Here is a 21725-nt window from a genome sequence, read left to right as displayed (position 1 = left end):
ACCTCACACCAGCTGAAGCTCTGCATTGGGATATGGATGATGATTAGGGATCCAGTTTTGAAGGATTTTAACTCTTCACATTTTAGCTTCGTTGCTGATTGAGCTCAGGGAATAGTACTATTAAGCTATCATTGTTAATATCTTATTGGTCTTGTTGAACCTATTTTCAACTTACTGTGCTGGTTTACTAATGTCAAATGACTTGTCCTTTTATTTAAGTTTTTTAGTTAAAAATAAATATTTAAATATATTACCCCATTGATTTCTCAATTTTTAGTATTTTTATTTTTATTTGTTTGGATTATTGAAACTCATCATTAACTTCTTCATTTTCCACTCTCGGCTTATACTCGAGTCCATCAGTTTTTCTGGTTTCCCAGGTAATAATTAGGTACCTCGGCGTATACTGACGTCAGCTTATATTCAAGTATATATGGTAAGTAATTTCCATTGGAAGATTTTTAAAAAATTATTGTACAGTAAAGAAAGCAAAACAGAAATAAAAACTATTCTGTGCTAGTACATTCCATAGTGTGTGGTAAACCGAGGAATTAGTAGAAAGTATTTGACCTTATTTCTATACTCGCTACCACAAGCACGAGATACTAGCCCTATTCATAGAAAAATCTCCACTGTTCTGAAATAGAAATGTTTGCAAATACACGTTCTCCAGGCCAACTAATGTGCCCACCCGCCCCTGACCCCAGCAAATTAACATTCAATTAAGGAGCAGTTTTAAAGCAGCTACCATAGTAGATGAATCATTTGTGTGGACTAGACTATTTCACTATATCTGAAGGTTATCTGTAGATTAGAGCAATCATCTTGTATAGCCAACCCAATATAAATGTAACAAATCACTGGGGAGGGAAAAGGGAAGGGTCGATTGGGGTTTTCGAGGTCAAGTAGCATTAGGTAAAGATAGTAACTCACCTCCTTGATTTTTTGTTGTTACCTGCTTGTAATAGTACCCATAGACTAAGTATGTTAACTCTATGACGTGCATGCCTAATGAAAGATCTGTAAATGCAATTATATATATCCAGTGGAAAATATATTCAATCTCTCAGTCCCGACATGGGAAGAGGAGCTCCTGTGCCTGCTGTCTGTCTGTCTTTAATGTTTTCCACAATCACAAAGTCATTCCAGCGGACCTGATCCAGTGTTGGAAATATTAATGCATCCACTCATAAAATTAGAATTTTGTGTAAGAGTGAAATTAGCTGAATAAGCTAGAAATAGCTCCCATTTATACTCGCACACAGTAGGTAAACACATACCAGTTTATATTAAAAAACAAGTTTACAGTACATTGTGAAATGGAATTAGGAGGCCTAGCAGTATCACCATTATAAGATGCTCTAGTACCTTCAGTGGTGATAGGCATCAGGCTCAATTCAGAGCTGATCCCTATGGGAAAGGTCAAACATACCTCAGCTCTCCAACATTTTTGTCAATTCTTACACAAGTCATTCCTCCCACACCACTCTTTGTCTTATTTCCGGATATGATAATCCATTGCTATGGTCACACAAAACTCACAGACTACAGTGGTTTACTAATGAACAAAGTAAAAGTCGGGATCAGGAACAAGAACTTATAATTAAGGACAAAGAACAGAAAGCTCAAAGGCAAAACCTTCCTGAGTACAGAACAACTTTCGAAGCTCTTGGAGGCCACCTTAGGAAAAACATCTCTTGTTTAGTTTACTTTAGGACAAATTCTCCTCAGCCACCTGTGGACAGTATTGCCTTCACTTTAATTACAGGGTCCTTTTGGACCTGCTACCTGTCATCACAAGCTCACCAGTGGGCCCCTCCTAGTTTTATTGCCATTGCCTTGACCTCTGAAGCCCACCTAATCTCACCTAGGCTGTGAAGGTGCTAGGATGGCCAAAGAAGCTATCATATCCAGAATAAAAGCCAGAGGGAGAGAGAGAACTGCCTGCAGGCATGGTTGAGAAGGGACAGTGAGATATTGGCCTATCATCTGACCTAATGATTTAGTTTTGTTATCCTGTGCAGCCACAAAGTTCAGAATGAACCAATGGTTTGAAGATTTGCCAGCTTCCAGAAATACGGGAAGTATTTCCTTGACATCCTTGCAACTGAGTGCTACATGTATGACCTGATTTGGGAGTTTCCACTACTCTGTCAGCCCCAGCATGCTGTGTGACCTTCCCCTTTGGGTTCCTGACCCCTGCAACCTACTATCTGACCAGATTCAACAACTTCAACTTGTGAGGCAGCTGGTTCATCAGTCTTGGCAAACACATTAATGAGGAGCACTCTCCAGATTGATACTGGAACTATGGATTTGGGACTCACCAGCTTCCACATCCTGAAGAGTTATTAACTTGATATATATTTAGTTTTGTGAAATACTGCAGAGCAAATCATAGAACAGCTTATATCTCTACTTCATAGGGACCGGTCTACTGCTGCTCCTGCAAAAGGAACTTTAATACTTATGGATCAAGAGCCGTCCAATGAAGATAATGACCGGGGCAGAAAAGACACGGCAAAGGAGTCAATGGCGAAAAGTCCAGAGAGGGCTTTTCAGCCAAGATAGTGGAACAGGCAGGCAAGATCAAGAGGAGGATATCCTCAAGGAGCTGAGAGGAGCCTATACAGATGGAAGTAAGAAATGAGCCTATCTTTAGAAGAAAAGATGACTGTTCAGGACAGGGAAAACAGGCCTGCCCTGAAGAAGAGCAAATGTGCCTAATGTTTCCTTACTATGAATCCCAATGTGTAGCCTATTGATTCTGATACCAAGTTACATTCTGTTACTTAATAAAACTTGAACCTATGACTCTGTACTGTAATTTCTATGTGGCCACTGAAAAGAACTAGTGAACTGAGAAGGAGTGAATTGTGGTAAAGGTAACTGCTGTCAGAACTGGAAAACCATTGGAGGGTACAGGTGTATGCTTAAGCTCTCCCATAGAGGAATCAGAGCTGGTACTGATGGCTGATATTCTCCTCTACATCTATAGTTAGAGGAGGTGAGAAGCTATCAACCAGTTTTAAACCACTATTGCTACAAGGCCCGTTTTATTTATTTTTAAATGTTTTATTAGAGGCTCATAAAACTCTTATCACAATCCATACATACATCAATTGTGTAAAGCACATCTGTACATTGACTGCCCTCATCATTTTCAAAGCATTTGCTCTCCACTTAAGCCCTTTACATCAGGTCTGCTTTTTTTTCTCCTCCTTCCCCGCTCCCCCCTCCCTCATGAGCCCTTGATAATTCATAAATTATTATTTTGTTATATCTTGCCCTATCCGACGTCTCCCTTCACCTCCTTTTCTGTTGTCCGTCCCCCAGGGAGGAGATCACATGTAGATCCTTGTAATCAGTTCCCTCTTTCCAACCCCCTCTCCCTCTACCCTCCCAGTATCGCCACTCACACCCCTGGTCCTGAAGGCATCATCCGCCCTGGATTCCCTGTGCCTCCAGCTCCTATCTGCACCAGTATACAAACTCTGCTCTATCCAGACTTGCAAGGTAGAATTCGGATCATGATAGTGGGAGTGGGGGGGAGGGGGCGCGGCAGCACTTAGGAACTAGAGGAAAGCTCTACAAGGCCCATTTTAGATGCATTAATGAGGATGCTGCTGTTTGGGAGATTACATAACATATCACCTTCAGGAAAAAACAATAAAGAAACTTATCAGATAAAAATTCCATGGAATACTGAACTCTCTGAAAGATGTGATCTTATTTCGCATTAAAAACAAGGCATAGTACTTAATATGAATGATTCTCATGGGTTGGCCATAGAATAATGAATTATGAGTTGGAAGCTAATATCATCCAAAGAATCCTCAGCAACATTTTATGCTCAATGTCAGTAGTTTAGTATTATTCCTATGATCAACATATTCCTAATCTTCTCCAGCCCAATATTGAAATCAGAATCAAAGTTTAAATATAATTTCTACTGTTTCAAATTTCTACTTTTCCAATGAACTGAATTGGTATATTATACAGGTTCCTATGATTTCAGTAGGAAATACAGAAAAGGATAAAATACATCAAAATCACCTGATCATTTCTCATTTTCTTTGGTGCTTAGACCACTGCCAGCAACTTGGATGCTCTATTTTTGTCTTATCAGGATCAGCTCTAATGATGTTGACAAATTTCAATCTTTCATGAAGACACCCCAGAAATAATAATACCAAAATAAGGAACTTCTTCTTTCCTCTAAGCTGCTGGTGATGCACAATCTGCAGGCTGATGGGAGAATACAATGTGAGTAATACAAAACCTGTAGGTCCAGATGCTGTTACTGTTCTGTCCCTCTTCCTACAAAAAGTCCCCAGTACTGTTAATGGTGCCCTTATTGAGTGACAAAACCATGCTTATACCATGAGCAATAAAACCTAAAATTCATAATTTTCAGACATGTGAATAAAAGATGACTTTATAAAATAGAGATTGGACAATCAAACATACATATCAAAAGGAAGAAACAAAAGAGCTGGGTCCCTATCTCACAGCATACACAACCACCAATTTCTTACTGTGTGACTCTCAAGGAGAATGACAAATCAATGAAATTTGAAGATGATTATGTTAAAGCATTTGGAAACATTTCAAATGGGCTACATAAAAAGCTATTATAAATTGAAAATTATTTTCTAGAGGAACTATAAATTGCACAATCACTTTAGAAACATTTTAAAACTCACCATCAAGTAGAGTTAGACATGTAAGCACCCGATAGGACACAATAAAGCTGCTGCATGGAGTTTCTGAGACACTAAAGCCAAGACAGGCAGCCAATGGGATTTATACTTCCGACTATGAGGTTAGCAGTCCAACTCTTAATACATGGGGCAAAACCAGGGCTCCAAAATAAACACGTATATATCATATTAGATTGAAATTTATATATTTTTAATAGAAATAAGAAGTATATATCCCCCCATAATGAGTGCACTTTTCAATCCCAAGGTAAGCAATGATTTAATGCAGCATTATTTGTAGTACCTAATGGAATTTGCTCGTTGGCTTACACAAGTACACAGTCTTTCTAGCTGTGGTCCCTTAACTCCTTCCAAATATTTACGTGGGTTTGTCGCCCGCCAATGTGAATGAAGCAAAGGAGCCCTGGTGGCATAGTGGTGACTGTTGGGCTGCTAACCCCAAGGTCAGCAGTTGGAAACCACATATTTCTCCACAAAAGAAAGATGGCACTTTCTTCTCCCAAGCAAGACATGGCTCTCTACTCTGCTAAAGAGATACAGTCTTTGAAACCCACAGGGGCAGTTCTATCCTGTCAGATAAGCTCTCTATGAATCTGTGTTAACTTGATAGCATTGAGTTTGGTTTTTCGGGTTTAAGAGGATGGGCAGCTTCCCCAACAATAGACTGGTACCATTGTAGTTAGGCAAATAAGATGTCTAACAACCTAACCTGTCAATTAGTCACATTGGACATCACATCAGGTTTAATTGAGCCATTTCAGAGACAGAAATTAGGATCTCACTACCATCTAAAAAAGAGAGCCAGGAGTGGGGCCTTTGCATGCTAGATTCTGGTATTGAAACTCTTCAATGCAGAAGACAGAGAACTGTGACACAAGAGAGAAAGTATTGGGGAGAAGCAGATACAGAGACAGGGTGGCAACAGCACCAAGACACTGAGACAGAGCAGTGGGATTCCCATGCCACAGAACAAGAGAGCTCAGTGCCTTTGGCCAGGAGGTTAGTAGGTGAAGTGGTGTACGTATGAGTATTTATCTGGGGAACTACATTTGCCAACCTACACAGTGCTGAGTGTATTTGGTCTGAGGCTAAGGGGCGGAGTGAGAATTTATGGGCAGAGCAAAAAATCCTTTGTAACATTTTCCCATTCAGGATAGAAACCAGGAGGCTGCAGGGCCTGACCTTATCCGCATTTATGTCTGTCAAGATAATGTCCGAAAGAAGAACTGTGTTGAGAACTGTGTTATGATCCTAAATTGTGTGTTAGGGTAGAAAAGTGACCCTTATGCCAAATGTAATTTAAGGAGAACATTTATTAAACTTAAGAGATAACAAAAGATACACACGCACACATGCACGCACAACAACACACACATCATATATTAAGGGAGGCCATGAGCACGAGGTCAAAATAACTACTGAGGATTCATAGCCGGGACCCTGAATAAATAGGGTATACAAAAAAATGCAAGTCACAAATGACGTTCGGTGACAGATTAATACATTACAGGTACAGATGGGACTTCAGCAGCAGGAATGGGACCATGATCAGCACATGCACATTATTAGATAGAGGTACTTACAAGATAGATTCAGAGCCTTTACACAAAGCCAGTCAAGGTAACACTTATGACAATGTCCCCTGTTCTGTACTCAGGAAGTTGACCTCCATCAAGGATACACCTAGGCTGGCAAGTGGAGTGGGGCTGGCTGGAAAGAAGTGCAGGCAATCTACTTCGAAGGCAATCTAACCCCGGGGAAGATGATCTACCTGCTTGGTGAATGATCAGAGAGAATTTAATGGAAGCTTAATCAAAGTGAGGACACAGCAAATAGACACTGAGTTGTCACTGTCATCAGCAACCCAAAACTAAAACCCTACTCACTGCCATCAAGTGTATTCCGATTACAGAGACTCTCTATGAGAAGATGGAACTGCCCTTTGTGGGTTTCCAAGACTAACTGTTTATAAGAGTAGACACCCTGACTTGTAATTCTGCAACGCTGACCTTGCAGTTAACAAACAGCCCAATCTGTAACTACTATGCCATGAGCCTTTTGTAAGTTGGAGTGCTCAGAACTTAAATTCAAATACAATTATAACAGTTACTTACCCAGGGAATTCTCTCATTCAGGAAGATGAGCAAAGACCTCGGACCCTGACTATCAGGACAGCCTGGGTCCTTGTACACTGGTGCTCTCCTATTTCCCCTCGAGCTCCCTGCCCGGCACTACCTCCTGAAACCCCAGAGTGGCTCACCCTGTTTGGAGTCAGGTCAATGGATTTGGTTAATAACCCAACCAGAAGTTGAAATTCTTCCTTGTGATGCTTCAATGTGCAAGGCAGTAGTAAGAGATTTCTAACTCCCTAGACTGGACCATATTTCTTTTTTCTGAAACAGAAGTGGAATCAATGTTAAGAAAGGCATGTCAGGTTCTTGGCCTACACTTCTTGTGCTAAATAGTGATCACCCCCACCCCTTGGGATCAAAACCATGCTCCCATCTGAGGGTGTTTGCATTAAACAAGAGTCCACTCTATCTTTACGGAACAATTTTACTAGTTTCTGAAATATCATTTTCAACGCTGGATCCACATCCTATATATACAATATTTATTCGTAGAATAAAGTGCATAAGGCCTCAAAATTTTCAATCTCCATTGAAGGTAAATATCATGTTTTCAAACCAATCTAACTGAAGAACGGAGTATTTTATGAAGAACGTTCTTTACCAGCCCGTATTGCACCTCAGACCATAACCCTTGACATATCTGGCGAAAGTGGTCACACCACTCTAACCCATGCTAAGCTTTTCATCAAGTTTAACCTGTCCCTACCCCCTTGCATCCTGTGTGTTCTTTACAATATTTATTGTGAAGAACTGCCTATGGTTGGGTAGTCCATTTATGCAAAGTAGAGTTGGTAACTAGAGAAATTTGTTGTACAGGTGGACAGCAAGAGACAGAGGGACACCAATAGGACATCCTAGAGGTACCTAAGCCAAGACAGAGCTATCCTAAACAAGAAAACAAGCCAGGGAAACCTTTATTTGCTACTCTTTTATGCTCTTGTGTTTACAGACATCCAATTTTAAAGCCTTTGGGAAAGATTGCAGCCTACAGTCAAGGAAGTAAAGGGGTATGTAGAGGGGTCATAGAAAGAGCCAAGGTGAGGGCAGAAGTTTAAAAGTACAAGAGAGAACCAGGAAAGAGATGACCGATCAACTATTGTGTCATCTTGGCCTAGATTCTGGATTCCAAGCTTTCTAGGTAATGCTGACAGAGAGCAAACAACATAGACTGTAGGAGAGGTGTCATTGGCTTGGGTTCAAGGCTAGTGCCTAGGCTTGAGCTTGTGAAACATGCTCCACCAGGAACCTAGTTTGGCGGGAAAACAAAATGAACATGGTGGGAAGAGGCAATGCTGCGATGAACTAGAGAGGCAGTAGCCTGAGTGGCTAGTTGGATATCATTGGCACTGCGCTTCTGCAACCCCCAGGGTGTTTCTGAAGGCAGGGTTGTGTGAGGTTGCAGTTATAGGACAAAGGGTGCAGATTAGTGCATCTCTAAAACTAATCAGCCAGTCAGGCTACTAGAGAAAAGTAAAATTTGTTTTAAACTTTCTCATGTACACCAGCCATCAAGCATACCTTGAATATAAGGCTCATCATTCCACCACGTCTTGACAGGCTTAAACGCAGGGCTCTTACATTGGTTGGTTACAGAGTAACGTTGGCTTCCAGGCCCCTCTTTGAGCAACATTCTTAATTTAACCTTGACTAAATTTTAACTCCTTCCAGAAATACTGCTAGCTTATACAAAACATACCCAAAAAACCAGAATGTTGATACTAACAGTCAAGATATTAATAGATACATTGTATAGGATAAATATGCCTTATTAGGCTAGTTTAGAGTGTTGAAGAGCAGGGATCTTACTTTGAAGACTAGGTTCACCTCACCCAAATCATGGCATTGTCAATTGCCTTATATGTATGTGGAAGTTGAACACTGAATAAGGAAGACTGAAGAACTGAGTTGTTTGAATTGTAATGCTGGCCAAGAATACTGAAATATCATTGGTCTCCAAAAGCACGAAAAAGTCTGTCTTTGAAGAAGTGCGAGTTAGAGGTAAAGAGAGTAAGAGTTACATTGCATATTTTGGACAATGTTGTCAGAAGGGAGCAGTCCCTGGAGAAGGATAGTGTATGTGGTAAAGTGGAAGGGCAGGGAAAACTAGGAATCCCCAACTACATGGAGTGACTCAGGGATGGCAGCAATTGGTTCATCCAAAATTGTGAGTCTGCCAAAGGAGAAGGCAGTGTTTCCTCCTGTTGTATGCTGGGTCCCTATGATGTGGAATCAACTCAATGCCACCTAACAACAATAACCACCTCAGAAACCACTAATCAGTACCCAACACGTGCACAAAATTCCAGTCAGTGTGTTAGTTATGTTTAAAAATGTTATTTCCATAGTAACCAATGCCAAATTTTTCATGTGACATTTGCTGGAACATTAGTTCTCTTACTAAAAAGAAGGAATAGGTTTTGTGTGTGTGTGTGTGTGTGTGTGTGTGTATAACAAAGCAATGACAAAATCACTGAGGAATTCCTACCCCTCATTGATTTAGACAATTCTCCTAGAGGTGAGCTGAGGAAATTCTCTAAGATCCACCTAGCATGTCTTATGACAGAATATTTCCCAAACTTGGGCTCTAGTGTGAGGTCAGCACACAGTCACTAAGGTGTGAGTCTGTCAAGGGGAGTGTAAATCACGTAGCCGTCTACACTGAAGGGTCAGCTGCAAGATCAGAGGATCCAGCCAGAGCAAGTGATCTATGAGAATTGTGTGGGTTTCAGGATGCTCAGAAGGGCTATAAACAACTGAATCACAATTAAATTCCTGAGAAACTTCAAGGATAAACTGTAGACAGATTAATGTTTTGTTGCTTAAGTTCAAGTTTATTGGGTGCAAATATTAACAATGTTTGTGAAAGTAAAATTACTAACATTTTCTTTGAGACCAGTAATAACCTGATACCAAGATCATACATTTCAAGTAAACTGTAGCCAAATATTGATAATGGATCTACATGAAAGACTTGTTCAAATTCGTGGTGAGGAGGGGGTGGGAGGCCTGGTAGGGCATGACCAAGGGCAATGTAACCAAGAGGGATTGCTGAAACCCTGATGGGGACTGAGCATGATAGTGGGCAGGAGGAAAGTCAAGGAAAATAGAGGAAAGAGCTGGGAGGCAAAGGGCATTTATAGAGGTCTAGATAAAGACATGTATATTTGCAAATATATTTATATATGAGGATGGGGAAATAGATCTATGTGCATATATTTATAGGTTTAGTATTAAGGTAGTAGAAGGACATTGGGCCTCCACTCAAGTACTCCGTCAATGCAAGAACACTTTGTTCTATTAAATTGGCATTCTATGCTGCTCACCTTCCCAACACAATCGCTGAAGACAAAGTGGGTGAATAAGCAAATGTCATAAAGAAAGCTGATCATGCCCAAAGAAGCACATGAGCTGGTGTGATGACTAGGTGTTGAAGCATTCAGGTATCAGGTATCAACAGAACAAAAAATCTTACCATAGTGAATGAGTGGGGGAGAGTGCGGAGTGGAAACCCAAAGCCCGTTTGTAGGCCACTATCATGATCCGAATTCTACCTTGAAAGTCTGGCTAGACCAGAGGATGTACAGAAAAACAGGGAATCCAGGACCAGTGGTGTGAGTGGCGATGCTGGAAGCGTAGAGGGTGGGTGGGTTGGAAAGGGGGAACCGATTACAAGGATCTACATGTGATCTACTCGTTGGGGAATGGACAACAGAAAAGTGGGTCAGGGGAGACATCGGCAGGGCAAGATATGACAAAATAGTAATTTATAAATTATCAAAGGTTCATGAGGGAGGGGGGTATCTAGGAGGGAGGGGAAAAAAGGAGGACCTGATGCCAGGGGCTTAAGTGGAGAGCAAATATTTTGAGAATGATGAGGGCAATGAATGTACAAATGTGCTTTACACAACTGATGTGTGTATGGATTGTGAAAAGAGTTGTATGTACCCCTAATAAAATGATTAAAAAAAAGAAAAAGTTGTTTAAAATATTAGGAACTGATTCAGACAACACATTAAAATAATTATATACCATGATTAATTGAAATCTGTCCTAGAATTGATTTAACATAAGAAAAATAAGCACTGTAATATAGCAATTAATGTAAAAAAAAAAAGAATTACTTATCCAAATAGACACACAAAACATAGGAAACAAATTCAAAGGATTTTAATGTTAAGGAAAAAAAACCCCTACAAATCTAAAATAAAGCAGACATAGTTCAACATATTAATATGCTAATAAACATTCCTGGGGGGGGGGGGAAGGTCAAAGTCATTCGAGGAATGAGAAATTTCTAAGAGGAAAGAGAAACAACATCACCCCACCTCAGAAAAAGTACAAAAATATCCACTCTCACCATAGATATTAAAAATTGACTGTACATTAAAACTACAGCTATCAGAATAAGATTTGTTAAGGAAGAAAAGAGGCTTCCAAAGAGAAATTAAAATTCTTCTAATCATAAATCAGCAATCATATTTATACTAGATTCAAGATATGACATAATAGCTAATAAGTATAAAAATGTTGTAGGCCACATTTCAACATGAAAAAATAACTTTTGGTACTTAATTCACAAACCATTAATTGAAAGGAACATCTCCCAAACAGACCCTTACACTTTAACATGCTGAACGTCCTTACAACACACAGATAATTTCCTCAAACACTGAACTCCTAACTAACCGAAAAGCCCCTTACCATCCAGGATGACTATAACACCCTGAGCATTCCTTGATATCCACAACCAATTTCATTTATCCCAAATTTTTAAGTCACGAGCACAACTTGGAAGCCTCAAATTAAAAAACCAACTTCCCAAACTGTACTGTTTAAATTATAACTCTACATCTTTATACATAATACATAAGCCCTACGCAACCCCAAACATAAGCTGTTAGGAAGGACACATTCTAAATATAAAGCCCTTTAATCTGTCCACCAACATCTGACACTTAACTCGCAACATTTATCTTCTGTTTCTATCCATTGACGCTTATTCTTGAACAGGGAACATTAATCCTAGGACCTAGATTCCAATCTAACATACAGACTCTGGCTCTAGCACTCTACAACACTAAATTCAACCCAAATCTAACTCTCATTGCTAATTACGTATGTGGCACTGTTTTTTTTTCTTTCAGATTTCACCTAAATGTAAGGAACTAAGGTAGGTGGACAGACCAAACCAGGAATCACAGGCACATTTTCAGTAAACTATTAAATCATTTGCATCTGATTCCTGTTAGTTGGCAAAGTAAAGTGGTTTATAAATGTTTCTATATGATAAACAACAGCATGTCCATATCACAGGTGTCGTGGATCTCACCTCTACTGTGCCCTGGTGTCAAGCAATCTCCTCTGCTATTAGACATATGCACGGATGTGTTACCCAATAAGGAAGGTGATTGAGGATTCAGTTGTACTGATTTACTAATTTGTAAATCCTAATTTCATCTGGTTTGGTTTCTTCCTCAAAGATGTAGTCACTACATGTGAAATAAGGCATATTAATTACTGGTTATTTTGTCAACGACCTCTTCCCTGCCTTCATCCCGGGAGATACTCAGGTCACAAAAGATGCAGGAGGCAGAAAATTAAAGGTGGAACATACATTGGAACCATTGAATCCATTTTTCAAAACCAACATTGGCCTTCTTCTCAGACCTAGGTAAAGGGCTCAGAGAATTATTTTGTATACCTGTTCTACCAGTGTACACTCATAACCCTAAAATATTTGACTGTGCATCCTTTAGATTGGTGTGAGCCAACAAATTAACCTCACAAGACATATTTCATTTAAGTAGGGCTGCATTTTCATCCCAAACTGAAAATATGTCAATCCTTTGGACACCGTGTGTCCAGGGCCAGGAACTCCCCCTCAGAGCACACTGTGGTTCTCCTCTCATGAAGAAGTAAGTCCTCAAAGAGTTACTCGTGATAAAAACAGCAGACCTACCCCTCTCTGACCTAACCTGTGAAATGCTGACCAGGCTCCCTGGGCACATGGATTTCTTAATGAACTCTGGAGTGAAAGTGAGGCCCTGGTGTGGACAAATTAGCAGAAGTGATTAGTGGATGCTTCATCATCAGGATGATGGCCCAGGGCTGAATACCTTTGAGCTCAACCTCAGAGGCTTCCAGAGGCAAAACGCAGGGTTCCTCCCTTAAATACCTACTGGATGAGGGTACCTGGCCTACGATAGGCAACCCCTGCCCAGGTTCCAGGGTATCTTACCTTCCAGAAAGCACAAAACATCCAACGAAGAATGATCCACTATCTTTCCCTACAGCATAGCCTGATCTGAGATCCCCATCTGTCCCAATTTCAGTACCTCAAATAATATCTCCAAGATCACTTGGTCTGAGCTCAAACTGGGAAATAAAGGGAGGACTAGAGACAGATTAAATGGTAATCACCGAGAATTACTTCAGCATGATCAATACATCAATATAATTTATCCTCCAGGTGCCTTGCTTATTGGAACAGCCATCCTGGGGCTTGCAGTGGATTGCCACATAAAACCTGACGCTATGCTAAGAATATGCAGACTTCATGAAGCCCTGATTAGTCATCTACACAGAAGGTGCCAAGGATGTAAATCCATAGCTGGAATGTGGGACATGGCCAGCTATTACCGTGTGAGACACAGTGAGGGAAGTCAGTGTGAACCCAGGAACAAACCCTACCTTCAGGAATGGGTTACAAGGGGTGCTTATGATCAAGTGAGCACAAGAACCAGGCTCTGAGGCAGGGAGAGATGTGTTGTCAGGGTGGGCTTCCTGTTGTAGTCTGGGAATTCTCAGTTCCATAGTTTCTTCAAGAAAATATCTCTATTTGTATGATTATGTTCCAAAGTCCTGAGATGTATGAATTCAAGTATCGGACTTCCTTAGAAGTTAAAATAATCTGTGTGTGAACTATTTGTCTTCAGAGATCATCACTTCGGTCAGAGCCAGTTTTCATTTAAGAGAAAGTATAGAAATCGATGACAGAAAAGAAGGTGTTAACTGCCGGTATGAAAGGTGTGATCTCATTTAGGTTGTAAACAAACCCTAGAAAGGCAGCTGCCTTAGAGAAGTGCTGAATGTGTCTTGTAATTCTGCACCTCTCTCTCCTAGCTATGAATATAACATTTGTAATAGGGGAAATGTCACAAGAAATACTCTTCAGCTTTATGAAGGTTCCTTAACGGCTGTGAACACCTTTCAAACAGTGATGATGTGTGTGTACGTACTGGAAAACAATGAACGTCTAATAACCCGGCCACACTCTAAACCCATACCGAAGAGAAGGGCACATAATGGCAAGCGAGTTGCCTTGCTGAATAAAACAAGTCTTTTAAACATGATTAAAGAAAACATGGCATGATTAAAAGTGCAAAATTATTCAGATTAGGACCCCGAAAGACGGAATTTGTTTTCACCCATTCTGTGAGGTAAGTCATGGATTTAGAGTCCTGTAGTTTTCTGTAGTGTTAAAGCTCCTCATATACTGATGAATGAATGAACTAAAACAAAAAATTTCTGTGCACAGAAACACAAAAATAATTCTCATTAAGAATCACCATGTCAAAAAAATCATATCATTGACTGCACACCTCCATGATAGGATCGCTGAAGACAAATGGGTGCATAAGCAAATGTGGTGAAGAAAGCTGATGGTGCCCGGCTATCAAAAGAGATAGTGTCTGGGGTCTTAAAGGCTTGAAGGTGAACAAGCGGCCATCTAGCTCAGAAGCAAAAAAGCCCACATGGAAGAAGCACACCGGCCAGTGAGATCACGAGGTGCCAAAGGGACCAGGTATAAGGCATCATGCAAAAAAAGAGAGATATATATGTGTATATGTATATATATGTGTATGTATATATGTGTATATGTATGTGTATATATATATATACCATATTAAATGAAGGGGGAAGTGCAGAGTGGAGACCCAAGGCCCAAGTGTCGGCCAATGGAGATCCCCTCATAGAGGGGTTCAGGAGAGGAGATGGGTTAATTAGGGTGCGAGGTAGTACCGATGAAGAACACAGCTTTCCCCCAGATCCTGGATGCTTCCTCCCCCCAACTACCATGATCCGAATTCTACCTTGCAGGGATAGATAGGGCAGAGGTTGTACACTGGTACATATGAGGGCTGGAGGCACAGGGAATCTAGGGTGCATAATACCTTCAGGACCAAGGGTGTGAGGGGCGACGCTGGGAGAGTGGAGGGTGAGTGGGTTGGAAAGGGGGAACTGATTACAAGGACCCACATGTGACCTCCTTCCTGGGAGAGGGACGGCAGGGAAGGGGGGGAAGGGAGACTCCAGATAGGGCAAGATATGACGAAATAACGATGGATAAATTACCAAGGGCACATGAGGGAGAGGGGAGAGGGGAGGGAAGGGAAAAAAAAAGAGGACCTGATGCAAAGGGCTTAAGTGGAGAGCAAATGCCTTGAGAATGATTGGGGCAGGGAATGTATGGATGTGCTTTATACAATTGATGTATGTATATGTATGGATTGTGATAAGAGTTGTATGAGTCCCTAATAAAATGTAAAAAAAAAAGAGAAAATGATTAGGGCAAAGAATGTATAGATGTGCTTTATACAATTGATGTATGTATACGTATGGATTGTGATAAGAGTTGTATGAGCCCCTAATGAAATGTTAAAAACAAACAAACAAATAAGTACAGTTATGTACAGTGGAACCCTGGTGCTTGACCACATCAGTAAACATAATTGGATTTCGATGCAAAATGTAGAGAAAATTTTGCATCGGAGCTCCAACCAAACATCGAAACAAAAGCAGCTTGTGTTCCATTAGTTGGCGTTGTTAGTACTTGTTGATTAAACCTTTTTCAGTTGTGTTCCAAAAAAAAAAAAAAAAGAATCACCATGTCAGAATGATGGTGCAGCAAATGTACAAAATGGGCTGATGCAATGGATGTATATAAGGATTACGAGCCCCCAATAAAATGATTTCAGTAATAGTAAAATATTTTTTTTAAAGTATCATCGTGTCCATAATGCAAAACATGTCAGCTTGGCAAATCTAAATTAGTCAGTGAAGAAGCCCTACTGCTCAGGCGGTTAAATGATCGGCAACGTGATGAAATGAAAGCAGTGAGTCCCATGAGGTGGCAATCTGTTCACATAGAGATTACAGCAAGAAACCATAAGGAAAAGTTTAAGGCCCCATGGCATCACTAACAGAATGCACTGGAGTGCACCTGAGAACAATAAACTGGAGACTAAAACAAGCCTTCTATCAAGAACACTTGTATAAAAGGTAAGAAAATTTAAGTACTACCATGCAGGGGACAGAGAAAATCGTCACCTATTTTAAATAAGATGGTATCTTACTATATATGAGAATTGTATATCTGGATGTTGCCTTGTACTAGGAACAATTATAACACAATTTTTAAAAAGTAGGAGCTAACATTGGGACACAGTTCTACACAGTAAACTCAATCAAATTGAAAAAGAAACAGTTAAAAAAGGAAAAAATCCAAAGGATAAAAATAATTTACATACTTAGAATTTGGTTGCAAGAAACATTTTCTGTATCCACTAGGACAGCGGTTCTTAACCTTCCTAATTCTGCGACCATTTAATACAGTTCCTCATGTCATGGCCCCCAACCATAAAATTATTTCCATTGCTACTTCATAATGGTAATTTTGATACTCTTATTAATCGTAATGTAATTATCTGATATGCAGGATGTATTTTCCTTGCACAAAGTGGCCGTAATTAAAGCATAGTGATTAATCACAAAACAGTATGTAATTATATGTTCTGAAATATTTATTTCTAATTACAAATAAATGAAATTTTGTCTTGAATCATGGTGTAGCATGGGTTAACAGTCTTTACCTCTGTGTACTCATATGTGGGCGTATCTGCATGTGGGTGGACCTGCCTGGAGACAGAGGAGCAGTGTTTCGGTTCCTAAGACCATGGGAAATATGTTTTCCCATGGTCTCAGGTGATCCCTGTGAAAGGGTAGTTTGACCCCCTAAGGGGTTGCAACCCACAGGTTGAGAACCGCTGATTTAAATTCTATGTCACTGTCACTAAATGACTGATTTAAATTCTATGTCACTGTGAAAATAAAATAAAACAACAAAAAAGTGCTGACCTTGAGGACATGTGTCACTAAAATATATTCATGCACACAGCCCAAACTCACTGCTGTCGAGTCAATTCTGACTCATAGTGACCCTACAGGAGAGAGAACTACCTTGTGGATTTTCAAAACTGAAACTCTTTATAGGTGAAGAAAACCTATTCTTTCTCCAGATTACTCCATAAAAGGACCTGAAACATCAATAAATAATTGCTGGATTCTGCAAATAAAGAGAATATAAAAGGAAATCACAATTCCCTATTAAAAAATTGAGTGGACTTTAAGGCCAGCCATGCTCAAAGAGCCAAGAGGGACGGTGTGGGGGTGGTAGCAATGGATTGAAGAGCGCAGTGTTAAGGAGAAGTGAGCCAATAACAGACTCCGTCCATGAAGTGAGGTTTATTTGGGGAGACATACCCAAGTGAGACTTCACACTCCAAGTGGAAAGTTGCAGCATCAGCAGAGATTAGGAGACATGTCCCAGGAGCTGTCTCAGAGATTAAAGACGTAACACCCCAGCTAATGAAGGTCTATGGATGGCAGTGACTGCCTAAAGTTCAATTGAATGGTCTCTCCATAGATTTAGCCTATATCTTTAAGCAAGGATATAGCTTAAATTTGCCCAGAGGCAGAGGAACTTGGAAAGTGGACAACCTCCATCATTCTCCAGCCAATCCAGGGTGTCCTATATTCCTTAAGTTTAGCTCTGACTGCCTACATTAGATGGCCCTGGACCAGTCTTGTAGGTGCCCCAATTATGGTCCTGTCGCTGCTTCAGAAGTCCCACTTATAACAATGATGTATTGATCGTCCATCAATCATAAACTTGTGAATTTCCTAGTTCCAATATTATTTAGATTCCCAACTTGAATGATTCCTTGAACTACATTAATGATCTCCGTCATCCAGGTGACGTCTGTTTGCTTCTTTGTATTCTCTTTGTCACAATTAAGACTTAATAAATGTTCTCCTTAAATTATATTTGATATTGGAGTCCCTTTTGCAATCTAAAACAGCACAAGCTAGTTTCTGATGGGCAGAAATGATTGAGGAGGCACACACAGGAAAGATCTGTTTTAGAGTAAAAAGGAGACCCCATTTTAAATATGGTTGAAAGTGAACATTTGTTAAATCTTAAATGAAAAAGGCAGCACAAAGACACAAACACATCATCTGGATGAGGAAAACCACTAACAGGAGGTGGAAATGGCTTCCCAGGTTCACAATTGAGATGTGAAATAAAGAGGGTGTGGGGGAGGGGCAGGGCAAAAGAAACTCACAAAAGCGTGATTGGTGGCCAATCAATAATCACAATGACAGACACTTCCGATCGGTCCAGGGCCTTCTGACCCATGCAGTCACGGCAAGACTGATAAGGGATGGCAAGGAGACCCCATGTATTGTCTTCAGTTTGGTGACCTTCATCAAGGGCACACAGGCCTGTAAGCTTCTAAGAAGGACCGCCCCTCCCCCGGCTCCCCAGGCTGCCTGGAGAGAGGTGAAGGTAATCCACACTCCCAGGCCCTCGCTTCCTGCTCAGAAAGCGTTCAGTGGAGGTTTGCTCTATGTGGGACTCTGCAATGCACCTGAGGACCTAATCTGTGCGGGGACTTGGGGCCGTCACTGCTATTGTGCCCTTTTGCGAAGCAAGGTGCTGAGAAGTTAAGCTCTAATGCAGACCTTGGTCATCAGTGGGGTGGCCTGATGACTGCAAGGCTGGCCTCTCCTTTCAGTAAAGGCCACTCTGGGGTCCCCTGCTCGCATACCTGACCTGGAGGGAACGGCCCTAGGCAAGAACGCACCCTCAATCAGGCCTTTGTGGCCTGAGGGTGAATGAGCGGATCTGAGCAGGAAAGGGGAACCCGAGGATTCCAGGGGCCTAAGGTCTTGTAATCGGCTCAGAAAGGAGTTAACTGGAAATATCCCAAGAGCTCCCAGCGACCTGGAACGCGGGCAGACAGGAATCAGGAACTGTAATATCCGTGGGGATCGGGACACAGCTGAGACTGTAGGGGCCTCCGAGCCTAGGATCAGCATAGAAACAAAGGCTCACTTACCCTCGTGGGACACTCACGCTGCACCTTCTAAGTCAGAGGACCTGGGTTCCGCAGGAAATTGCATCACCTGGGGGTGTGTGTGTGGGGGGGGGGGTGTCTTTCCGAAGGGGCGGGGCCTGGAGGTAATGAGGGCCTACTAGAAGGAGGGGCCTGGGAGTGAGGCTTAGGTCCTGGAGTGGCAACTGATCCATTCTTATTAGTGTCTTCTTAGTCTGGAAGTTGCGCCAAAAACTCTTCACTCTGGGTGACCCTGCTTGCATTTGAAACACCTTTGCATTTGAGTCACAACAACACAGAAGCCTTGAGAGAAAGACAAACTGACAGAAAAGTGGTGGGTGGAGGGCATGCTTCCCAACTTTAGACTTTTGTTAATTAGCAATTCAGGAAGAAAGTACATCATATTAAAAACAAACAAAAAATTGAATGGGATAAGTCTGTCCTTTAAGAACAGTTCTAAGTAGACAGAGGTAATAAAATGAGCATGAAGTGTTGCTTTGGGCTTTAAACAAACTGAGCAGAGAGGCGGGAGCAGCCTCCGGGCCCCGCCCCACCCCCCATTCCCGGGTCCAGAGCCCCAGGAGATGGCGGGGAGGGGTGGCGGCCACCTCCAGCGGAGGGCGGGGCACAGCGGTCCAGTGACAGCCCATCTCACCTATTCTGCACCCGGACGAACGCGCGGACTTGGCGGGCTCGGGCAGCGGCGGGAAGAGCGGCAGCGCCAGGCAATTCAGCTTCGAGAAGACTCTAGGTGCCCCGCGGTCCGAAGGCATCCTGCAAGCGCCCTCCCCACAGCCCAGATGCCCAAGAGGAAGGTCAGCTCGGCCGAAGGGGCGGTGAAGGAGTCGTCGAAGAGGAGATCGGCCAGATTGTCAGCGAAACCTGCGCCTGCAAAAGCGGATCCCACGCCAAAAAAGGCACCAGGAAAGGATAAATCTTCGTACAAAAAAGTGCAAAGAAAGGGAAAACAGGCAGAAGTAGCTAAAGAAGATTTACCTGCTGAAAATGGGAGAAAGGAAAAACGAGGAGAGTGCAGCCTCTGATAAAGCAGGAGAAAAAGAAGCCAAGTCTGATTAATGTTCATCATGTCTTATCAGTGGGCCCTGTTATCTCCCTTCTTGTACAATCCAGAGGAATGTTTTTATCAACTATTTTGTAAATGCAAATTTTTAGTAGCTCTTGAAACATTTTAAAGAAGGTAATCCCAATTCATCCCATTTTTTAGTGTAAATGCTTTTTGTTATGATGTGAAATCATTTACTGGTTGTTTATTTTTTTAGTACAACCAGAAAATAGTGGGGTCTAAAGTGTGGGAAGAATTGTCTTGGGTGTCAACATAACATTCCATGGAATGGGGGGAAGTTTTTGTATCCCTAATACAAAGCCTACTTAATAGCAAGTTGGAGTCACTGTCATGCATTTGTATGACTTGAACATTTAAAATTTTGTTTCTACATTTGTTCTCTTAATAGAATTGTGTCTGAAAAGCATTCTGCCATCATGGCTTTCTTCAGAACTGTGCATTCTGTAACACCTTTGGTCGTGGTAGTTCAGTTTTCCTGATTACATTGTCACCTGCTGTGAAGGATTGAACATTTGAGTGTGTAGTGTGTGACATTGAATTGTGAATTAGTGGAACTTAAGATGTAGGTTTACCAGCATTTGAAGATAATGGTACTTGATAATCTCTTTTTTAAAATTTGCCTTTAAATTTAAAGCTGGAAAGTCACTGGAATGTAGAAACAAATTTTATCTACATGCCATTTTAGGATTCGGATACATGCATTAAGGATTATGTACTAATTGTTCATAATGCCTCTATACTGATCTCAAAACAACCAATAAAATGCCAGTTACCAAAAAAAAGTGTTCCTTTAAAAACAGTTCTCAGTAGACAGAGGTAATAAAGTGAGCATAAACAGAGGTAATAAAGTGAGCGTAAAGTAGACAGCAGTAATAAAGTGCGCATAAAATTGTCTTAGTGACAATTGAACCACATCAATTCCTGAAAATGAGCAATTCAGGAACACTGGCTGGGGCCAAACCAAGCCATGCAGGCTGTGCGCACAGCGGGCTCCCGGCTCCTGCGCCCAGGGGCTCAGTCCCAGACACCTTGGGCCCTGAGTGTGGCGCCGGCCTGGACTACCCACGTGGGTTCCAGGCAGCTGCAGGGCGCAGCTGCAAAGGTGGCGGCTGAGTAGAAAGCCGCGGTCTCAAGCCACTGCAGCTTCAGCATTTACCCTCCATCTCCCGGAGAGCTCGCTGAGGTGCACAAGAAAGAAATTGGAGATCCCAATCGCACACATTAAGGCCTCCTACAACAACACCCAGATTCAGGTCGTGTCTGCCACGCACCAGCCTCTGGCCTGGGCATCCTGTGGCACTGAGGGTTTCCGAAATGCCAAGAAGGGCACCCGCATCGCATCGCAGACCACAGGTATCACAGCGGCAGCTAAAGCTAAGGGGAAGGGTGTGACCCACATCCGACCCAAGTCCCAGTCGGGGTGAAAGGCCTGGGGCCCGGGCGCCTGGCTGCTATCAAAGGGCTGACCATGGGCAGCCTGGAGGTGATCTCCATCACAGACAATACCCCCATCCCACACAAGGGCTGCCCCCCCCCAAAGGCACGAAGGCTGTGAGGACAGGAAGCCAGAGCCTGACCAGAAGTCGTGTCCAGCAGGGCCTCGCCA

At 41.8% G+C, this 21725-nt stretch overlaps 3 pseudogenes; 2 read left to right on the top strand and 1 right to left on the bottom strand.

The window, feature by feature from the left end:
- The window catches only part of LOC142424072 (uncharacterized), a 783158-nt pseudogene that overhangs the window by 6125 nt on the left and 755308 nt on the right, over positions 1 to 21725 (bottom strand).
- On the top strand, positions 19836 to 20112 carry LOC142424688 (non-histone chromosomal protein HMG-14 pseudogene; annotated as a pseudogene).
- LOC142424686 (small ribosomal subunit protein uS11m pseudogene) lies at positions 21087 to 21674 on the top strand (annotated as a pseudogene).

The sequence above is a fragment of the Tenrec ecaudatus genome, chromosome 13 (assembly GCF_050624435.1).
Source record: "Tenrec ecaudatus isolate mTenEca1 chromosome 13, mTenEca1.hap1, whole genome shotgun sequence".
NCBI lineage: Eukaryota > Metazoa > Chordata > Mammalia > Afrosoricida > Tenrecidae > Tenrec > Tenrec ecaudatus.
This window is presented reverse-complemented; position numbering and strand designations above follow the sequence as displayed.